Below are 5,866 nucleotides of genomic sequence, written 5' to 3'. Positions count from 1 at the left end.
TCTATTCACATCCTTTCTTTACAGTTTCTTTTCCAACCGATTTATCACTAAAAATGCTTTCACTGTTAATTGTATATCCGTAATATTTTTCTATAGGTTAATTGGTTACATATGTGATTATAATCAAAAAGTATTTAGTTCCTCATCACTTTTTATGCCATCTACAACTTTATAAAAAGAGAATAATGCCGGTTAGGTAGAAGTACAAAAAATAAAATTGGCATATATAAATAAGGCTACATTTTAATTTAAATAACTTGTTATATTAATGGAATTCTTTGAAAATAAATTTTTTCCTTATCAATTTCTTTTAATCGTATTAATACATTTAGTGATAGTATTGGCCAGTAAATATTTACTATTATATTAAGAATATTATTTTAAGGAATATTGAAATTCCAGCTGTAGGGGCCTTAACATAGTATTTTATCAAACTAAGGCATGTACCTACAGGGCCGCCGAGAGGGGGGGGGGGGGGGGGCAAAAGGGGCAAATGCCCAGGGGCCCGGTAGCCTTAGGGGCCCGGGCGCCGGCTGGAAAGTGGAAAATAAATGGCTGGAAAAACATTTTTTCCTGCTATTAAAACATCTTGTACTATATATATATATATATATATATATATATATATATATATATATATATGTGTGTGTGTGTGTGTGTGTGTGTGTTTTGTGGGTTCCTAAAACTACAGTCGATAACCAATAACCTAACCGAGCAGTACTTGTAACATTCTGTTCACAACAAAATACTTGCGTAGTAGCAGAAATGGGAACGCCAGGTACGACACAATAGGTTTGCTTGGTCCCGTACACCCCTACACTTGGGGTCAATGCCATTTAGACTCCCCCTTCTGAAGTAAAGAATGCGGTGATCGGCCCTGGCTGGCGGGGGTGTCATGGAGATATCTGATGAAATGATACATCTAAAATCAATTCATGTTTCAAATATTGGTCCAAACCAGTTGAAACCAATCCAGCTTTTAAACACACTACGGAGATTAAAATTGGATAGTTTATTTCCAAACGTGTGTATCGCTGTTCGAGTGTTCTGCACAATTCCCGTGACAGTTGCCGAAGCCGAAAGGTCTTTCAGCAAAATGAAGGAAATAAAAAATGTACATCACTGAACCATGTCTCAGGAAAGGATTAGTGGGCTCACCTTGCTTGCCTTAGAGCCTGATTTCGCTCGGTCATTGAAATACGACGATGCAATTAACGATTTTGCTTTGAAAAAGGCACGGAAAACAGAATGTTGTGATTACTTATGAACTACTTAATTGTTTGTAAATCAATATTATTGAGTAGCATAATCCTTTTAAATGCATTATATGTTTAAAATGTTAATTAATATACTACAGAGTATGATTATTTTGAATGTAGTGTTATTTTGAAGTGTTATTAAATTTAGACATTTTTATATAGGTAGTATATGACATTTGAATTGTTGTGTTTTAGTAGGATATAAAATATTTATCATTAATATTTAAAATGCATGTCATTTATGATTTTGCATCGAACTAAAGGTATTAAATTAACTTGCATAAATTATTAATATTTATTACAAATTTTTCAATGTAATGAACGTGGTTCAATGTGTTTGATGTTTTCGAAGTAATAAAATTTATTACTACTTTAAATTATTTTAATAATATTTATATTCAGAATAAATCATTATACTTATGTATTTTAAACACTCATATAATCATGCATTTTCTGATTACCATTTAAGATTTTTTTTGCAATATATTCATCAAAATTAATTATTATTTGTATTTTGATGGGATTAACAATGTAAAAGTGCACTGAGATAATACATGCAAATGCTCTTTTATTTTTTTTGCGTAACTAGGAAATCGTCATGTATGTTCAAATGAAGGTTGCAATTTTACGATACCATATATATTTATGGTATACGTAGTATGAAGTAGTGGTAGCCTATGCAAAATAAAAGGAAGGGGGCCTACTACTCCAGCTGCCCAGGGGCCCACAAATTCTCTCAGCGGCCCTGTGTACCTATATACTTCGTTCGAATAATATCGTAAAATCATTTTAACGTATATTTATATACGATGCATATTTATGATGATTTTTTTTTGTAATTACTGACCATGTTCATTTTTAAAACCATCTGCAAGAATAAAATAAAATACTTTAATTACGATATTTAAACTATAAAATTAAAGTTAAAATTAAAATTAAAATTAAAATTAAGGATCAATATTATGTGAAAGCCCCCATACTTAGGCTAAGCTATTAAAATTAATGTGGTATTTTGCAATGTTTAATTTTTTTTTTAATTATCTTGTTATTGCGAAGTTATATTAGCGGGAACTATTTTTGAAATAATACCGTACTCAAATTTAAAATAACTGTGTTTGAAAAAAAAATTATTTTTATAATTTCTTGAATGTAGAATTGCTTTTAGAGTTTTTTTAGAGATAATTTTTTCGCTGGCTTATGTTATTCTAATAAAACATTAATTATTTCTCTTATTTATTAAATTGTGTATCTTAAGATATTGTCGCGTTAAAACATAAGCTTAGTTATTTTATTGACTGAGAATTAAAAGCTGTAATTCGTAACATTATACGGATTGACAATATTTAAAAAAGCTTTTCGTATGTTTTCAACGTATATTACACTTAATATATTTTATTAGGATAGTATAATAATTGATCCCATGCGACACACCATACTGGATTATGTTTACGTTCAAGTGACACAAGAGTCTTGAATAGAAATTATTTTCACGGTTGGCAACATTTCATGCACCGCTCTCAGCGCTCTCAAGCGGCGCAACTCTGCAACACGTAAACAAGTGAGCTGCACATCAAGCGGCCACATTCCTTCAGTGTTGTGGTGCAGCTGGTGCGTGCGAAATGGATTGAGTACCCAGTCCGAGTTTCGGATCGTTTTTCGTTTAGTTTTACACGTGGTTTTGTTACGGGTATTTTCAGTTCGGAACGTGTGCCTTTCGATACGGTTTCTACTTCGGGTCGTGTGACAAGTGAACGAAGCTGTTTTTGCGGGTTTGTGTTTCTTATTTCTATTTGTTTACCAATTCGGTTCGTGACAGCGTTTATCATCAAAAGGGAAGGCAAAGTGTTTTCTTCAAAAATAGTAACCTACCTTCGAGTGTCCGTCATGCCTACGTGTTTTAACCAATCATAGCGGTGGTTCTGTTGTGAAAGTTAAATTTGTTTTCTATTCTTTTGTTTGTGGATAACGGATATTACAACAGACGTGGCAGCAAGCTGGTTGCGAAGGACCCTAGATTTGCGGAGACAGTGTCCACGTGTAAGTAGGCATGCTATTTTATAATCTGCTAAGTATGATATACTGTGCACTATTTTTAAAATTGCATATATTGACGAAAAATGAACTATTGATGCCTTTGGGCATTTATCTATCTACTAGAATGCTGGGAAATTTTCTTAATTTGTGAATAAACGCAGCCCGTAAAATGCATACATTTTATTATACACGCACATCTTCCCACGCCTTCCTTGCGTGTGCGAGACTAGGCCTAACCTCACGCCGCTAGTGTCAAACTGGCAGCTGTTTTGTCGTTTCACTTTCTCCCGGCTAGCCACACGCACCCAGACGTAGGGACGGAAAAGAAGAAACACCACTTTCGATTTCAAATTCTTTCGAGAGGAATCGCCTTCGCGTCGAAGTTGTAGCCGTGTATAAACTGTCTAAGAACATGCCAAGGAAAAGATAAAAATAATCTCTGCACGTGACATGGAGCGTCTGTACCGGTACCCTGACGTAAAATGGGAACCTCAATTATAGCATTATATATGGGGGTGAAGGTGGTGGGTTTATATGGGGTGAGGGGTGGAAAATGTTCCTTAAGTTATGATGGAATGTTATTTATTTATTATTTTTTTTTTAAATTTTCGTGGGTCTACATTTACTGATATAAATAGGCCAACTCCATACTGTGCAGGATTTTTCGTCCTGAGTTACTGTCGCAACTGAAAATAGTTTTCTAGTTTACATGTGGATAATATACGGGGACAGAAAATGAAATCATGCGGAATTGGCATTTCTTCATTATGAGCCTAGGTCAGGTTATATTTCTTAATCTATTCGTTATTTATTAACTACCCGTGTCCCTTTTTACCTATTTTCCCTGCAATTATTTCTCTATGAAACATTCAGGGTTCTTAAGAGATATTAGAAAATGGATATGTGATTTTGTAATTTCTGCGTGCGCGTGTGTTAATGGTAAGATTTAGTAATTCGTGAACAGAGGCTTTACCGAAGAAAAAATTCCTGATATTTTTTTGAGTGCTTGCTTGTTTATCCCGCAAAATAGATTTTTTTTTTTTTTTTAAATCGATCACAGTCAAGTGGCCGGTCCTCTTCCAACCTTGAATTTATGAAAGAAAAAATTAATCCCCCCCGAAAAAAAATTCCCGAACTCACTCGCACATATTTATCAAAGTTAAAGTTATGCTTTTTTATTTAAAAAAAATACGAATATTTTGTCATTTCACTTGCTACATTAAATGTTATCTTTAAAAATAGACAACATGAAAAACATTAAATTTTGATCCTAGTAATAGCTTTAAATGGTATGCAGTCATAACTGTAACTGTATTATACTATATTAAATACAACAATACCTATTCTAGACGATACCGAAGATGTATTTTTTGCGTATCATAATGTAATTTTCTCAGACGAATATTGTGCAAAACAAGCATTTGAAACTTTCCCGTCCAAAACGCCATATTCCCGCTCTTGTGCCGTAATAACGTACAGGTCGTAATTCTGTACTTCGTTTATTCTGTAGGAGAGCCACTATCGGGGGGGGGGGGGGGGAATTCATTTTTTTTTTAAATATTCCTTCATGTTTTTGAATCATTCATGACGTTGTGACACTTTTAAAGTAATTCAAATTTAATTAGTGGTTATGTCAGAATTATTATACTAAAAATCTGTGATATCGTGAGTTAGATTAAGTACATTTTAAATAGTTCGAAACAGTGTGGAGGGTTGGTTATGTTAGATTAGCTATTCAAAACAAAATTAAAAATAGTGTCTATGGTTGGTTAGGTTGGCTACATTGAAATACTGTAAAATAATTTCAACTGTTGGTTAGTTATAATCACAAACAAGTGCAAACATGTAGGCTGACTTGCACAGTCGTGACTTGAGGCAAAGTAAAATATTTCTCCTTACGATTAACCTGCAAAGTTTTTGCTTAGGTTTTACTTGCCTAATCCTGCAAGCGGTCCCTAGACTTCACGAAAAAAAAGCGACAAAACATATCCTTCTTGAAAAGCAACACAACCTTCGACAATTCCTTGTACCATAAAAATTACACAACGCGTAAAAAACTTACTTTTTAAGAGTTACCGTAAACATTGAAGCCGAATTTATAAACTACCCAAGAAACGCAAAATCCAATAAACGAAAGACGAAAAAGGCAAATAACGTCGTTCTCAAGTGTAACCAATTTAACGCAACCTTATTATTTTATAGTATATTAGCTGAAGGGTAAATATTTACTTGGGCGGTATTTCCAAAAAAAAAATGTTAAAAATCCGAAAATACCTTTATTTTATGCTCTTCAACTTCCTCTTTTCATTAAAATCGGCGGAGATTAGAAATTCCAAATACTTTAGGAGATATCGAATTTTTAAATTTCTTCATATGTAGTTGAGCGGTATTTGCGAAAAAAAATGTTAAAAATCCGAAAATACCTTTATTATATGCTCTTCAAATTCCTCTTTTCATTAAAAGCGGCGGAGATTAGAAATTCCAAATACTATAGGAGATATCGAATTTTTAAATTTCAGCACAAAACCAGCGCATTCCTGTGGCGTGCGTGCACAATTGTTTCTTGTTTACAG

The 5,866-nt window shown here is 33.4% G+C and overlaps 1 protein-coding gene across 2 annotated transcripts in view; it reads left to right on the top strand.

Annotated features, from left to right (window-relative positions):
* The first annotated feature begins 2,829 nt into the window (after positions 1-2,829).
* LOC134531744 (5'-AMP-activated protein kinase subunit gamma-2) overlaps positions 2,830-5,866 on the top strand; it is an 810,162-nt gene continuing 807,125 nt past the window's right edge. For both annotated transcript variants that reach the window (XM_063367618.1, XM_063367616.1), the window contains exon 1: positions 2,830-3,296. The gene's annotated coding sequence lies outside the window, so the exon portion shown is untranslated. The remainder of the gene's footprint in view (positions 3,297-5,866) is intronic.

Source organism: Bacillus rossius, chromosome 5 (assembly GCF_032445375.1).
Source record: "Bacillus rossius redtenbacheri isolate Brsri chromosome 5, Brsri_v3, whole genome shotgun sequence".
NCBI lineage: Eukaryota > Metazoa > Arthropoda > Insecta > Phasmatodea > Bacillidae > Bacillus > Bacillus rossius.
This window is presented reverse-complemented; position numbering and strand designations above follow the sequence as displayed.